Genomic DNA, 16,321 nt, shown 5'->3' with positions numbered 1-16,321 from the left:
TCCTCTCCAGGTGGTGGTGGTGGTTGTTGCGATGGCGGTGGCTGGCTCGCAGCTTGGGCCCCAGGGGTACGCCGGTATTGCTTTACCAACCTTTGGTTGAGTTTGAGAGCTCTGGTGAGGGCCAGTTCAACATGGCCGACCCTCCTCCTCAGCCGCCTGTTCTCTTCAGAGGTGTGCTCCGCCCCCGCCACCTCCTCCCCCCTCGGCCGGTGCTCGCCCTCGTCTACCGGCTCAAGGTCCAGCGTCGTCGTCATCGGAGTGTCGGGGTTGGAAGCTCTCAAGTCGGTGAGCTTAATCGTTGCTCGATATTTCGTAGATGTCTGGTGCGTCTCCCGTGCATCTCGGTCGAGCTCCGGGTGGCCTTGCACTATGTGCCTGTCCAGTCGCTTGCTGTGATGGCGGCAGCCCGATACTGGGCATTTCTCTTTTCGAATGTTCACCCTGCCCGTAAAGAGCACCACCAGTATCTTCCTCTCCGCGGGGTTGAGGATTCCATGCCCGCTTTTGAGGTGGTGGGGCATGGTCGCACACACCTTCTCAAAGAGAGGGCAGCGGTTCACGAGCTTCGTTCTGGTCATCTCTGGTAGAAGATGAAGTAATAGACATGTTGAAAGCAGATCCGCGTGCGTCCTTCCTCGCTCTCTGTGTTGTCTGCTGTTGCTGCGAGTCTCCTGCCGATATATCAGCAGGTGATTCGAATCTTTGTCACGAGAGGCCCCGCCCGGTAGTTAAGGCCCTAGCCGTACTTGGGCAGACATGTCATGAAAGGCCCCGGTCGCCATCCGGTAGGCATGTCATGAAAGGCCCCGGCCGTACTCAGAATGACGAGTAACTAAACGACCGCCCAGTCAGTCCCGGTCCACGGTGCCCTCCCTTACATCACCTATGATTACGAACTCTGGGTCATGACCGAAATGACAAGGTCGCGGCTACAAGCGGCCGAAATGAGTTTCTTCCGTAGGGTGGCCAGGCTCAGCCTTAGAGATAAGGTAACTTGGAGTCGAGCCGCTACTCCTTCGCGTCGAAAGGAGTCAGCTAAGGCGGTTCGGGCATCTAATTAGGACGCCTTCCACTGGAGGTTTTCCGGACACGTCCAACTGGGAGGAGACCCTGGGGAAGACCCAGAACACCCTGGAGGGATTATATCTCCCAGCTGGCCTGGGAACGCCTCGGGATTCCCCAGTATGAGCTGGAAAATGTTGAGGGCGAGAGGGAAGTCTGGGTCAGCCTGCTTGGCCACCGCAACCCGACCCCGGATAAGCGGAGGAAAATGGATGGATGGATTAACGTCACAGTTCAGCTTGTGATCATTCAGTTTCGAGAGTACTGGGGCCAAAATGACAACAAATACTGTCACTCATGTTTTATATTCGTTGAATTGGTAAAACAAAATCCTCTTTGTGTATATATGTATTTAAACTGTTATAAATAACCTCTCTGAAAAAACATTGCCATGTGTTATTTAAAACCTCTTGGGAGCCCCATTTGGGGTACAGAGCGAGATTTTTAATCGAAGAGAGCATTGTAGAAATCAAAGTTCATAAAGAAATTTAAAAAAGGAATTACATTTTTTTTTTTTTTATCGAAAAAAGTCTCCTTAATTTAATCATGTTAACCATTTTACACACTGCAAACACCATTATAAACTATTCTACTAACTAACTAAGAAGATTCACCACAATATCATGCATTTTACACCAGAAACAGCAAGACAACAACTCAGAAAATGCTTCGTAAACCGGAACAATTGCTTCACCCTTAGCATATCACATAGCGAACAAGACTAGCATTTCACACAGAGTTCAACAGTAGCGTCCAAATTACTCTCCGTCAAAGTGTTCAGGAGTTACAGCCAACAAGCCACAGAAAGCACAACTCCCACACTGCGAAATATTATAACTGTATCATACCTTGAGTTGGTTTTCAGGTCCAAAACGGGGAAATTCCAAATTATTCCGTATAGGTAATATGTTCGTCTGCTAAGTGTGTACCTCTGGAACTTAACCTCTTCCACTCCCCCCCCTATTTTGGAGCAAAAACGCCTAAAATGACATACCCAAATGAGAATGGCTATAACGCCTGAACCACTCCGACTATATGCATCAATGGTGTCTTGCCAGAAAGAAAACCCCCTATAGTTTATTGTGAAAGTGTCAGAAAACATGTAGGTCATACAGAAACAGAGCAGTGGGCTTTTGAAGTCAGTCAAAATTGAAGATTTTTGTCCTCCGAAAATAAATACTTTCAGTATAAATAACTGTCTGTGGCTGTATCTGTACCAGTAAAGGACAGTATAGGGTTGTAACTACACTATCAGTGAACAACTGCCTCAAATTTGAAGAAGATTGGACAAAGTATGACCACTCTACAGTGTTTCTTCCATGAAGAAATCCAGGCGGAGCTCTAAAAGGACATTTTGGAGACACAAATGGACACATGGTAACCAAATGATATTCTGACACACTAAAGGTGTTTTTTCCTTTACATTTTGATATATTTCATCAATTAGAGCTAAAATGCTCAGAAATTTAGAATTTCCAACTTTTCAATAGATTTTTGATATTACCAATGTGTATAACTGTGTAATAACCACCAATAGCAATGCAAAATTGACTCCAAGTGGAGCAGATTTATTTAGAAAGGAAAAAAGGCATAAATATATTACACATCACACATCACACATCAAACATTTGGAAACAACAAATGTTTGATACAAATGTTTTATTCCCCACTTGGTTGGCTTTAGTGGTAAATACTGTTTGAAACTTATTTACCACTAAATTACTATTTACCACTAAAGCCAACCAAGTGGGGAATAAAACATTTGTATCAAACATTTGTTGTTTCCAAATGTTTGATGTGTGATGTGTAATGATATTACGAACAACAGTGAGGTGGAAAAAAAGCTTGAACAGCTGGAAGGGTGACCACCTTGAATCCCGGCTGACAGTGGGGCCACATGGATTATACGGGTGAAAATTGTGTGGGAGAGGCTGCGTGTCAGGGTTAGATGTCTCAAACCATTGTGCTGTCTCTTCCTCTTCACCTCTCCTTTGTGTAGTGGTGGTCTGTGCAGGAGGTGCTGATGGGGCCGTTGACACACTTCTACGACCTGTGCTCAGTGCGGGTTTGGTCAATGGCTTTGCTCTTTGTCTTGAACGTGTGAGCTTCAAGGGGGGTGCTGGAGATGCAGGTCTTCTCTTTGTCCCGGATGGTAGTGGGGGAGGGACTGACGATGATGGCCCTGGTTGCTGACTGAGCCCAGGTGGTTCATCTGTGTCCTCCTCATCCAGACTGTTAGAAAAGTTTTAGAATGAGTTGGTATCACTACTGTAATAATAATTCTATTCACCAATTTGTAGCTCCATGCAAATATAAAAACTCCATGGGACAATACAGTAGAATAACAGTAATAGTACAATAATAGCATGCAAAATACTTGTAGTCACAGATGAAACACATACCGTGACTTTCTTTTATTTCTTGGTTGGGTGGCAGCAGGAGAGGCCCGTGGAGGCTCCCAGTCATCAGCCTCATCGTCTTCCTCATAGACACTGAGAAAAAGAATAAACAAGATTATAATTAGTTTATGCAACTTCCAATAAAAATAATTGTTTCAGCTAGACTGCTAGAAGACAAGTAATAACTACTCAAATGTGGTCAAATAAACAAAACATCCTAAACTCATACATACAATGGATAAATAGCATGTGGAAGAAGTATGTCTCTCCACCAAAAGCGACTATGTAGCAAACAACACACACCAGAATAGCATAACGATATATAACACATGTGAAACATGAAATAAATATAGAAATCTTACTTGTCTTTGACCGGATCAATCCCACGCGCAAACAAATCCTCCTCGTCTGTGGCATCATCCTGGTCACTGTCGGAGGAATCTTCAAACACCTTTTGCAGTGCTTCTTTGACGGAATACTTTGATTTCCTTGTATTTTTAGCCATTGCAAATTTAAAAAACGAAGTATCTACGGCCGAAGACGTGGTCTCTGTGAGTAGCAGACTTGTTGTGCGTAAATGCGCATGGATGCGTATGCAGGTAGCTCCGTTACGCGAGACTGTATACGCCCCCAGGAAAGCTCGATTTGCACATGCAATACATCGTTAGAAAGCCTGAAGTCTCCTCTAGACGAAGGGCTTGACATGCCTAAACGTATCGCTAGCAGTTACTAATGTAATGCACACAAACAAAAACAGAGCAAATCCACGTTTTCAGGGCAGGTAAAGATAGCTCGGTCTCCTGGCTTCAATACATTACTGTCAGTGAACAAACAACGCTGAGCCTGATGCTAACATAGTGCACTGTTAAAAACAGGCGTCATGATCGCCAAAGTCATTTTTAGACACAGACACACCATAAGGAAGCATCAGAAAAGAGCTGCACATGAAAAGTGAAAAATATGACCGCGTTAGTTGACGGCTTATGAAAGAATAAGATTAGGTTTACACTGTAATTACCTACCTTTTCTGCAGCCCCTAGTTCCATGGTAACAGCCGCTAGAACATACACTGGTAAATTCGGGTCTGTATCTTTTTTTTGTGTATCTTTCGCCGTCCAAATGCTGCAAGACCCGACTTGCAGCGGTCATGGCAACTTTGGACAGTGTGTTTGGAATGCATTTGTGAAAAATCCATGAGAAATAAAAGAAAATCGATGTATTCTTTACAAAGATGAGGGTTCTGTGAACACAGTGATACCAAAAACATGCATGTTTTTTAACGGATTTTTCATGAGTAAGCCGTAAGAACGGAAGGGGAGGGGATTGCGGACGCCGGCGTCCTCGCGGAATTAAAGAGGTTAAAATGGCGTTTCTCCATTTATCTGAGCCAAAATGGTGGTCAGAATGTCGGCGGCGAATCATACAGGGGGTTTGGGGGCTGACCGCGGCACGGTTTTGGAGTTTTATTGGCTGAAAATTCTGTCAATCACTTAATGGAACAAACGAGTGTCTTCCAAATAAGCACCCGGATCTAAAGAGTGGTCACATGACAAGATCCGCCCGGCAGAGCTTGAGCAAGAGCTCCAGACAAACAGACAGAGACGAGGAAAATGCATGGAGGAGAGATATGAGAGGTCAAAATGGGTCATAATGATGCCAAAATGATGCAAAACAGCTCTGTTATGATAGATTGTATGATCAGAAAAAGAGAGAGGTAGGGAAATATACATGGATATAATTGGCAGTTTGACAAAAAGCAGATACATTCCCAGATACATAAAGTGGACAGTTAGTGCACTGTGGTGCTACGTTTGGCTTAATTCTAGCCTAAATTACGTTTGCCAGAATGTATCACAGCTTTGAAAGTAACAGCATTAGCAAACAAATCCCTAGGAAAATCTTTGACACAGACTCCATCCCTGCATGTTTCCCCATTTAGTTTCCACTACCCCGCATTACCTGAGGGAAAGGTAGATGAATAATAGCGAGCAGTGTCCAGTAAGGTTTGCATTTGAGACTTTCTGACAGCAGCAGACTTTGGGAGAAAATGGAAGGAAAGTTGGGAGGTTTGGTTCATCTTCGTTCTCCCACCAATCTCCAGTTGGCAGACAGAAAATAATGATAACAACCCCCCCCCCCCCCCCCCCCCCTTTATCTCCCACCTGGGGGACAAGCACTGCATGGTGCCGTCACATGTCTCCTTCACACGCTAATCACTTTAACTCTTGGACATGATTATTTATGAGGGACAATCCACGGGCGGATACTGTATTAAACCATAATTGTGTTTGCGGTTTTAAACGGGTTACCTGCTAGATTAAATTTAAAAGTCAAATGGTTTTATGCAGCACAATGCAAGTGAAGCAAAACAGTTGTGTGTTTACAGTTTAGCAGACAGAGGCTCTGAGGCTCTTTGCCAACACTGAAGACTTCTTGAACTTTTAATGAAAACCATGTTGCAATTTATGTGACTGGCAGGTAGTTTGTTGGTTTCCACCTGCCCTGGGAAGATTAAAGGTGCATTGTGTCTATTTGCGACACGCTCCGTTTGTCTTCTTGACCACACAATAAGCCACATTGAGTAATGGGCCCCGGGCAAATTAAGAAGCTTGATTAACTCTCCAATATACATCGTGTCTTCACAAATGGTGTCTTTCTTTGCTCTAATGGAGTCTCTAAAGAGCTTATGTGGATAGAGTTTGTGGTGAGTGTAGCCTAAAGCACAGAGAGGCGGCTGCTGCGAAGAGAAAGCTCTGTGGTGAAGATGCTGGAGCCGAAATGCAGTTAATGGCTTGGAAGGCAAGCTCGTTTAGTCGCATCTGCAGCGTCCATGCTTAATGATGATTACACCAGCCCTCCTTACTGCAGGCCTCCAAGCTGTACACAGCAGCCTGTGAGGGAGTAGTACACATCAAATCACACTCACTTCATTATCACTGCAGAAATTCTATTTTACAAGTCATTTGGTCTTTTTACTAAATCCTCAAAATATTATTTTCTTAATACAACACACTTAGATTTGTTCAGCCTTAACAAACTAACATGTGATTTACTGGAAATGCATCAGTATCTTTCATATAAACAGAATAACAGATCACAACACTCCATTGGCAGATTTTGCCAGTTTTATGCTCATTTTGTCCCATCAACTTCGCAAATATGGAATTTTGTAATCATATCCAGTGAAGAAAACAAGCAAATCCTGGTATTGGAGAAGATTCAATCTTGCAGCAAGGAGATCTTGGAGATGAATCCATCTGAGACTGAGGTGTCAGTTTCCTTTTCAAAATAAACCTCAGTGTTCACAAGGAAAGTAAACTTCCAATGTAGGTTTACTTATGCAACAGAACAACATAGTTAGGCTTAGAAAAGATTGTGGTTTGGGTTAAAATGACTATGTCTGTTATGTAAAATAACTTTGCTTGTTACGTAACTGGCTCTAGTCAAGTACAGAAATTATGCAACACAATTATGGTGAAATAAACTGACCTTTCACATGAGACACGAACAGAAATCTCTTGAGTGGAAGTCCAGTGTTTATTGACCCGTATATACTTGTCCCACCCGTGCTTTGCAGACTTTCTTGCTCTTTAAACTACAGTATGTCAGTTGCTCTGACCATGTAATAATGATAGGGATGGGTTTACACTGGAGTTCACTCCTACAAATGCTAAAGCTTGCCTCGGTGCGTCAGTATAAGACGCCGAGACAAAATAAGCTCTTTAATGAAAAAACCTTGATAATATCTAAAACTGTTTAACTGTGCTACATTCTTTAGAAAGATGGATTGGTTTTCTCTTTGTTTAAAAAAGAAATATATATAAAATATATAGTGATTTGCTGCGATGTCAGCATCTCAATTTGATTTGCATTAACATAGATTCACACGTTTCAAACAGCTAAAACAATTTGGTTATGTAGAGGCTCATAGTGTGAGTCCAATGAAACAGGCGAGTGGCCTAAATAAAAATGTAAAAAAATGTGGCTTTGATAAATTAAAGAATAAAACAGTTATTTCAGTACAGAGAATTCAGGCAAGGTCATCATTTTGGAACCAGCTGTTCCATTGTACTTTTATATACTATATAACTATATATTTCACTTGTTTTATCAATAATATTGTTCAATACATCTAAATCCAGCAGTTTGGCATCAATTTGAGAGCCAGGGTCCTCTCAGATCCATTCTCGTCTGACTGCAGTCTTCATGTGTGAAGACATGATTGGTCAAATTCAGACTATGACACCTCTTTCAAAACGTCAAAGTCTCAGGGAGACACTGCGCATAAGCTGGTGTTGATTGACAGAATCTTGAGCCAGTAAAAATCCAAAATTCGCCGCCCTGCTCCGTGCGTAAAACCGATTCACCGAAAACACAAATCTCTACCCCCTGGTCCCCCAGGCTTGTTTTAGCCCCCCTTTCACCAGGAAACAGTTAAAAAAAACACCGGATATACATAGCAACACTGTAGCTTTGCCGTGAATGGATTATTGGACCTTTTTCTTCATGATTCTTCTCAAAGTAAGGAGCTTTCACATTTTCTTCTGCCGCTGAGTGGCTTGGTGTTGTGGTGCTTGTTGGCTTGTATCTCTGTAATTCTTTCACGGAGAGAAATTCTGAAGATATCTCTGGATTCGTGGTCGAATTCTCTTGCTCCTAGACGTATTGGTCGGCCATGCTAGTTGTTAGCTCTTTGTTCGTAGCCTTCTCCGGAGTGCGAAGCTCGCCGACTCATGGCGAAAAATACGTAATAGTGGAAAATCTTCATAGTTAGTTAGTATAATGGTGTATAATTGTGTTTGCAGTGTGTAAAATCGTTTACATGATTAAGTTGCTCAGAATTTCTTCGTTAATTCGGTATATAGCATGTGTGTAGCATTAATAATATTTATTTATGAAAAGTCTATTCTACGACCAAATGTCGGAACCGAGCGAACCCCAAATGGGGCTTGTCCGAGTCCAAGAAATTATTAAATTATGAATAGTAAACTAGTTAATAGTTATTTTACTGTTAATAAACAATGGCATGATAATAAATATCAACTTATTATTAGTAACATTATCATTTTAATGTTATCGTAATTGTGTGTTATTTAAAATTAGTTTATATTTAAATAAAGTAGCACTAGCTTTGTAATGTTTATCGGTGTTTTACAAACACAAAGTCTTCTCTGCATAGATTTAAGTGTGCGGATATCTATTCTACCAGTTTGAGTTTTTTGATATTTCCCGCCTCTTATTTAAGATAAGGCCAGGTGAAGCGGTGGTTATCCTGCATTTACAAACAATTTTTGAAAGGTATAAAAATGTATTTGGTTATCATTAAAAAATACTGAATAAAGAATATACAATGTTATAATGTGTGAAACAATAAACTGTTAAAGTTTTGAATCATAGCATGACTAATATTAGTTAAAAATGATTAATTATCAATTAATTGTTTGTTAACATTAAAGTTATTACCAACTTAAGTTAAATTAACTATCATTTTACCAAATATTAATGAATAGTTATTACCTATTTTTATGGAAAGTGTTACATTACACTCTCAATTGAGCTGCAGTAGAAGGACACTAGCAGGTTGACTTTTCTGAGTGTTCCAAGCTGTGTCTTCTTAACCAGAGAGTTTATGTTAGTTGACCACAAAGCAGTGTCTGTAACGAGTAAGTGGCCTCACACATCAATAATTAATGACCAACATGCTCCCTTGCACTGTTGTCCAACATTGTTGATGCAACCTATAGACTGTATAAAACATGGACATAGTCTCCCTACTTTCACCTATAGGTTTCTCAAGAATCAAAATGAAGCTCAAAGTGGGCGGCTCCGCACGTTGAAGTCTATTGGACTCCCCTGCATGTTGAAAAATGACACTAAAGGGGTCCAAGCATATTAAAAAGTAACATGAAAATGTCTGTATTTTACGAGTTGAGTTAACATGTTGTGTACGCTGACCACATCCAGCGATGTCACAGTTCACGACCACATCCAACAGAGATGTCACAGTTTACCAACCACATCTAGCGATGTCACAGTGTCCCGACCACATCCAATAGCGATGTCACAGTTCACTGACCACATCCAACAAACATTCAATAGCGATTTCACAGTTTACCAACCACATCCAACATGATGTCACAGTGTACCAACCACATCCAATAGTGGTTCTTGACCATGCCGCAAGTTGCACTTTAGGTAAGTGTGTGCCATTCACTTTTCAGAATTCTTGTCAGTATGTAACTCAGACAAATCAAGAGCAGTTGAAGAAGTTTCATTATTTACCACAAATGGTAATTGATTGATTTTCCTTTGATAAAAATAAATAATAAGAAATAAGATTAGGTCCTTCTACATAAAGGAATTTAAACTCTCTTAAATTCCTCTTCTATCACTGTGAACATGGAGAAAGGGGGAGTGGGGGTTGGGAAATAAGAGATTTTCCATGAAGCCAGATGTGCCACTTCCATCGCTCAAAAGCTTGTTTTTACAATTCACAAAGTCTTCAGAAAGCAAGATGTGAGGACTGGCAGGTTGAGATGAAATTGGAAAGGGGAGATGGCGAGAAGGCAGGTTGGAACTTGAAAGTAAAAAGAGGGAAAATAGGAGAGGAGGGAGTGAAGTGGAGATAGTGAGGAGTGCTACAGCGGAAGTGGCAAGGGGCAGCGAGACTGAAGGTGTACATAACTGTATGATGTGAAACTGTCACAAGAGTTTTGCGGAGATAAACAGAAAACTCATGGCGCAAACTTGAGGATAGATAAATCAAAAAGCTATCCGCTTTCTCCAGGCGCTTTCTCTTAAAACTGATCCTCTTTTCTATTTAGGGCCCGAGCACCGACGTAGTCGGAGCGGAGGACCTATTGTAATCGTAATGTTTATTAGGGCCCGAGCACCGACAATGTCGGGTCCGCGAGGTCCCTATTGTATCTGTAGGAATTATTATTATTAGGGCCCGAGCACCGACAATGTCGGGTCCGCGAGGTCCCTATTGTATCTGTAGGAATTATTATTATTAGGGCCCGAGCACCGACAACGTCGGGTCCGCGAGGTCCCTATTGTATCTGTAGGAATTATTAGGGCCCGAGCACCGACAACGTCGGGTCCGCGAGGTCCCTATTGTATCTGTAGGAATTATTATTAGGGCCCGAGCACCGACAACGTCGGGTCCGCGAGGTCCCTATTGTATCTGTAGGAATTATTATTATACCCTATGATGAAAAACCGTTTAAGGGTATCTGACATGTCCCCAACCTCCACCATTTTGAATCTTGTAAAAATAAAAAATAAATCACTTCTCCTAGACCCTGGGTCTGATTGGTACCACATTTGCTGTGAATCATTATTGGATATATATCATCAAAAGTTATGAAAAGTTTCTTGATATCTTATTGCATTAAGAATATATGGACCAATGAATTTCATGAGGAGTTGGCCTTCTACAGCAATATATATAACTTCAAAACCATGTGGCTTATCATCACGAAATTTGTAGCATATGTTCACATTGTGTCCTGTAACATACCCTCAAATTTTTATTCCATACAACCACTAAGGGCCGATGCAGTAATACTCTCATTTCTTTGCATTTTTAGGCATTTTTCATTGTTTTCAGGCATTGTACTTTAACGAACTCCTCCCACAGAATTTATACAATCAACTTCAAATTTGGTCAAGATGATCTAAAGACATTAATGATGAAAAGTTACTGAAATGGTGTACTGACATTGAACGACCTTCGTTTTATGTGGCGCCCATGTCAGGCACATTTCGTGCTGTTCGCCATGAAAGAGGAAGTTGTTGTAACTACAAGGTACTTTATTCAATCTGCCCCAAATGTGTTATGCATGATGCTGGTCCAGGCCTGAACACATTTCCATGCCAACATTTTCACAAAGTCATAGCGCCACCTACTGGCAAAAGGAAATGACAAGTTTGATACTTTGATGTATTCCGACGAGGAAGTTTCCCATATCAGTCTCAAATATGGTAAGGTAATTTGTAAGACAATGATGATGCTTCATCATGAATATTGTGAGTTGTCGTTAAAAGCTGCTGCCGTGGCAACGCGTCATTCGCCATGAAAAATGAAGCTTATTTTTCTGTGGCTTAGGATGCTCAACAAGCCTTGGAACTTTGCACAGGTGTCATAGGTGATGGAAATAAATATTTCATATGGCTTTTTGGCTTGACCCTTTCAAATTGCCTCGATAGCGCCCCCTACAAATATTCAAAAACGCAGCCCCAGCGCTACGTTTGACCTACATGTATGCATTTGGTAGGCACGTGTATCATATCAAGACTTAAAAATAAATGTCTTGCGACCATGCTCTAAAATTAACAGAAAGTCGGCCATTTTGATTTTTGTGTGAATTTTCGCATGCTTTCTAGTCGCTATACTTTAACGAACTCCTCCTAGGGACTTTGTCAGATCCACTTAAAATTTAGTCAGTATAATCTGAAGACCTTTGCAATTTAAAGTTACTCAAAGCTTTAAGTTTGATGGAATGGCGTAGCCGTGGCGTGGCGGCCATTGTACGTGATTCGCCATTATATAACTCCACTGGACTTGCTCAAATCTGTCCCAAACTTGCCATACTTGATAATAGTCACGGCCTGAGGATGTCTATGAGCCAATTTCCACTTAAAGTCATAGTGCCACCTACTGTCAACAGGAAGACAGCGTTATGTGACACACTGAATTGGATTTACACAATGTTGTCTATACTTGATATAGAGCAACATAATGCATTGTTGGGCGTGTTCTCTAGCGCCACATAGTGGATACAGGAACTGGTGAAATATTTGCACTACATAATTTCCAGTGTCACACAGTCCAAGCATTAAAAATACGTCTTAACTTGTGGGCTCGCTGTCTGATGCTCGCAGATATTTATGGCCGCTTCTGCTGGCATCCCGCCAGTACCCCCGACGTGCGGGAGGATGCGAGGGCCCGTACATCGCTGCTTGCAGCTTTAATTATTCTTATTCCCTCCAATGAAATGCGTTTAAGGGTATGTGACATGTCCCAAACCTCCCCATATTTGGCGAGCATATCAGGACTGCGGAAAATTTTTATATTTTATGGGTCCAATGCTCAAGCATACAAAAATACTCGCTAGCGCCCCCTAGAAGTTGGAAAGGCAAGACCCGACAGCCCGTATGTCCAAATTACTTAAGATTTTACAGACATGAGCAACTGAATGAGTTCTATAAAAAATAATATTGGGACCCTAAGCTCCGCCTACCAAAATCTTCCGCCATTTAGAATTTTGTAAAAAAAAAAAATAAAACACTTCTCCTAGACCCTGGGTCTGATTGGTACCAAACTTGCTGTGAATCATTATTGGATATCTATCAGCAGTTATGAAAAGTTTGTTGATATCTTATTGCATTAAGAATATATGGACCAATGAATTTCATGAGGAATTGGCCTTCTACAGCAATATATATAACTTCAAAACCATGTGGCTTATCATCACGAAATCTGTAGCATATGTTCACATTGTGTCCTGTAACATACCCTCAAATTTTTATTCCATACAACCTCTAGGGGGCGATGCAGTAATACTCCCATTTCTTTGCATTTTGAGGCATTTTTCATTGTTTTCAGGCATTGTACTTTAACGAACTCCTCCCACAGAATTTATACAATCAACTTCAAATTTGGTCAAGATGATCTAAAGACATTAATGATGAAAAGTTACTGAAATGGTGTACTGGCTTTGAACGACCTTCGTTTTATGTGGCGCCCATGTCAGGCACATTTCGTGCCGTTCGCCATGAAAGAGGAAGTTGTTGTAACTACAAGGTACTTTATTCAATCTGCCCCAAATATGTTATGCATGATGCTGGTCCAGGCCTGAGCACATTTCCATGCCAACATTTTCACAAAGTCATAGCGCCACCTACTGGCAAAAGGAAATGACAAGTTTTATACTTTGATGTACTTTGACTAGGAAGTTGCCCAGATCAGTCTCAAATATGGTAAGGTAATTTGTAAGACAATGATGATGCTTCATCATGAATATTGTGAGTTGTCGTTAAACGCTGTTGCCGTGGCAACGCGTCATTCGCCATGAAAAATGAAGCTTATTTTTCTGTGGCTTAGGATGCTCAACAAGCCTTGGAACTTTGCACAGGTGTCATAGGTGATGGAAATAAATATTTCATATGGCTTTTTGGCTTGACCCTTTCAAATTGCCTCGATAGCGCCCCCTACAAATATTCAAAAACGCAGCCCCAGCGCTACGTTTGACCTACATGTATGCATTTGGTAGGCACGTGTATCATATCAAGACTTAAAAATAAATGTCTTGCGACCATGCTCTAAAATTAACAGAAAGTCGGCCATTTTGATTTTTGTGTGAATTTTCGCATGCTTTCTAGTCGCTATACTTTAACGAACTCCTCCTAGGGACTTTGTCAGATCCACTTCATATTTGGTCAGTATAATCTGAAGACTGTTGCAATTAAAAGTTACTAAAAGTTTCACATTTGCTGGAATGGCGTAGCCGTGGCATGGCGGCCATTTTAAGTGATTCGCCCCTAAACAAGCTGATGTAACTCCACTGGAATTGCTCAAATCTGTCCCAAACTTGCCATACTTGATAATAGTCATGGCCTGAGGATGTCTATGAGCCAATTTCCACTTAAAGTCATAGTGCCACCTACTGGCAACAGGAAGACAGCGTTATGTGACACTGAATTGGATATACATGATGTGGTCTATATTTGATATAGAGCAACATAATGCATGTTTGCGCGTGTTCTCTAGCACCACATAGTGGATACAGGAACTGGTGAAATATTTGCACTCCATAATTTCCAGTGTCACACAGTCCAAGCATTAAAAATACGTCTACCTTGTGGGCTCGCTGTCTGATGGTCGCAGATGTTTATGGCCGCTTCTGCCGGCATTCTGCCAGTACCCCCGACGTGCGGGAGGATGCGAGGGCCCGTACATCGCTGCTTGCAGCTTTAATTATTATTATTAGGGCCCGAGCACCGACGTAGTCGGAGCGGAGGACCTATTGTAATCGTAATGTTTATTATTAGGGCCCGAGCACCGACGTAGTCGGAGCGGAGTACCTATTGTAATCGTAATGTCTATTAGGGCCCGAGCACCGACGTAGTCGGAGCGGAGGACCTATTGTAATCGTAATGTTTATTATTATTAGGGCCCGAGCACCGACGTAGTCGGAGCGGAGGACCTATTGTAATCGTAATGTTTATTATTATTAGGGCCCGAGCACCGATGTAGTCGGAGCGGAGGACCTATTGTAATCGTAATGTTTATTAGGGCCCGAGCACCGACGTAGTCGGAGCGGAGGACCTATTGTAATCGTAATGTTTATTATTATTATTCCGATTATTTCATTCATATTGTTTCATCGCAAAAAGGAGGTGCTTGGGATACTGGAATGTTTTTGAGATTTGGCACGCAAGCCAGAATTTGTGAAAATTGCAATCTGATTGGGTTGTCCAGCTGCGTTATGAAATATTGGCTCGCTAGCGCCCCCTATTGAGTAGCCCCAACATTGGGTTTCACCTAGCTGTATGAAATTTGGTAGGTATGTGGAACGTGATGGGGCGTACAAAAAATCCTCTTGGAATTTTTCACTAAACCAAACAGGAAGTCAGCCATTTTGAAGTGTATGGCGTTTTCGGACCGTTTCAAGGCATCATACTTTAACGAACTCCTCCTAGAGATTGAACCCGATCGACTTCAGACTTGGTCAGTATGGTCTTGAGGCCTTGGCAGTGAAATGTTACTTAAAGATCAAAAAGTTATCGAACTATATATCCGTGGCGTCAAAAAAACACCATTCGCCACGAAAAAGGAAGTTGTAACTCGGCCGTACATCGTCTAATCTGCTCCAAATCTCTCATATGTCATAACATCCTGACTCAGAACACATCTATATGACAATTTAGAATCATAGTAAGAGCGCCACCTATTGGCAACTGGAAGTTGTACGTTTTGTACTTTGACATCCTGCTCCTCACAGATTAATCAGATCCCTCTCAAATGTTACCAGGAAAGCGTTAAGACCTTGATCATGCTTCATTGTGAAGATTGTAAGAAGTTGTCGAAGGGCGGCGACGTGGCGGCTCGGCGAATTTCGATCCTTCGCCATGAACGAATAAACTGATGTAACTCGACTCCACATCATCAGATCTTTACCAGATTTCACATGTTTGATTAGACTCCAGGCCTGAAGACATCTGCAGGCCAATTTTTAATCATAGTCATAGCGCCACCTACTGGTAACAGTAAGTTAAAGACTTTATACTTTGCCTTGTTTCTCTTAGTAGGTAAATCAGATCAACATCAAACTACTTCCACACAAATGTAAGAAGTTCATAATGCCAGTTCATGAAGCTTTTGATGTTTCGTCAAACGCCGTTGCCGTGGCGACGCAGTCTTCGCCGTGAAAAACGAAGGTCATTTTGAGAGGCTAAAAAAGCTCGAAACATAAGCAAACTCTGCACGCAGATTACAAGCCCAAAATGTAGTTATATAATATGCTTTTATTCATTCAGAGTGGCAAATCGGCTCAATAGCGCCCCCTACAACATTTCGACGAAGCAGCCCTCGCACTACGTTTCACATAGATTTACAAAATTTGGTGGGCACATGTATCACATGTGGACTTAAATAAAAGTCTCTTGGGACCATGCTCTAAACCCAACCAGAAGTCACCCATTTTGAATTCATTTTAAATTTCTAGTGTCGTTTTTGTCATTTCCAGGCGCTGCACTTTAACGAACTCCTCCTAGGGAAATAATCGAATCAACTTCAAAATTGGTCAGTACAATCTAAAGACCTTTGTGATGAAAAGTTACTCAAAGCTTGTTGT

The sequence above is a fragment of the Pholis gunnellus genome, assembly GCF_910591455.1.
Source record: "Pholis gunnellus genome assembly, chromosome: 3".
In the NCBI taxonomy this organism is placed as follows: domain Eukaryota; kingdom Metazoa; phylum Chordata; class Actinopteri; order Perciformes; family Pholidae; genus Pholis; species Pholis gunnellus.
Note: the sequence above shows the minus strand (reverse complement) of the source record.